This window comes from Lygodium microphyllum, chromosome 26 (assembly GCF_053477565.2).
Source record: "Lygodium microphyllum isolate KBCC chromosome 26, Lygodium_microphyllum_v1.1.10, whole genome shotgun sequence".
Lineage (NCBI taxonomy): Eukaryota > Viridiplantae > Streptophyta > Polypodiopsida > Schizaeales > Lygodiaceae > Lygodium > Lygodium microphyllum.
Window position 1 is genome coordinate 32,974,842 of NC_141160.1, and position 1,319 is coordinate 32,976,160.

The 1,319-nt window shown below is 43.6% G+C and overlaps 1 pseudogene; it reads left to right on the top strand.

The window, feature by feature from the left end:
* Nucleotides 1–363: 363 nt before the first annotated feature.
* On the top strand, nucleotides 364–974 carry LOC148013117 (chaperone protein dnaJ 10 pseudogene; annotated as a pseudogene).
* The last annotated feature ends 345 nt before the right edge of the window (nucleotides 975–1,319 follow it).

The following is a 1,319-nucleotide window of genomic DNA, read 5'->3' on the forward strand; positions in this document are numbered from 1 at the left end:
CATGTATGCTAAATGTGATGTAGAAGAACAGGGAGTTTTTGATAGATTGGTAACTCGAGATGCAATCTCATGGGCTACACTTATTTCAAGATATGCCAATTATGGGCTTTGTGAGGAAGTACTAAATTATTTCCAAGAGATGCAAATTGAAGTACATTGGTGGATATGTATGCCAAATGTGGGAGCTTGCTTGATGTTCAGTACACCTCAGAATGGTTCAATATAGCTGGTAGGAGCATCAAGACAGGCTTGATTGCGAGTGTCATTGTATCACAGTGGACTTGGGCAGCTACTATTTTGCAAAGCTCTAATGTTGCATGGGAGTATGGTGTCAGTGGCCCTTTCTGGTCTGCGAGTGGGGATATGGTGAAGGAGACCGAGTTCTATGATATCCTAGGTGTATGCCCTGATGCGAGCCCTGCTGCCATCAAGAAGGCTTACTACGACAAGGCAAGGAGGGTGCATCCGGACAAAAATCCAAAGGATCCTCAAGTTGCTTCGTATTTTTAGTTGTTAGGAGAGGCATATCAAGTATTGAGTGATCCTCAACAAAGAGAAACTTATGATAGATATGGAAAATCTTCTCTTTCCAAGGAAAGCATGTTGGACCCTACAGTTGTGTTGGAATGTTGTTTGGCAGCAAACTCTTTGAGGAGTACATTGGCCAGCTGGCAATGGCAACTATGGCATCTCTAGATTTAGGAACAGATGATCCAGTCAGAGCTCAAGAGAAGATGAAGGAGGTACAAAAAGAGAGGGAAATGAAACTTGTGGAAATTTTGGAGAAGAAGTTAGAATTGTTCGTCAATAATAGACAAGCATTTATAGAATGGGCAAAAGAAGAGGCTCATCATCTTTCAGAAGCAGCTTTTGGAGAGTCTATGCTGCACACAATAGGTTACATCTACAAGCGACAAGCGGCAAAAGAGCTTGGGAAAAATATATTTCTCATGGGTGTTCTTTTTTTTCGCTGAATGGGGCGCAGGGAATCTTGGAATGGGAAGGATAATTAGCTTATTCAAGAGCTAATTATGATGAGGAGGGAGATCGACTGTGGAGGAAGGCGGACGACGCTGGAAAAAGACGATTGGAGGAAGAAAAAGCAGGATCGACTGTGGAGGAAGGCTGACGACGCTAGAAAAACACGGAGGGGGAAGGTCGTTTTTTTTTGGGGGACAGGCAAAGTTTTTTTTTAGGGGGATCGCAGTCTTTTGGAAGCCAACGACGAACTCCTGCGGGGAGAACTGAAAAATGAATTTCCCTCCTATCTGCAATCTAGGTGATAGAGCCGATGCTGCATGGTATGTACCAATGACTGC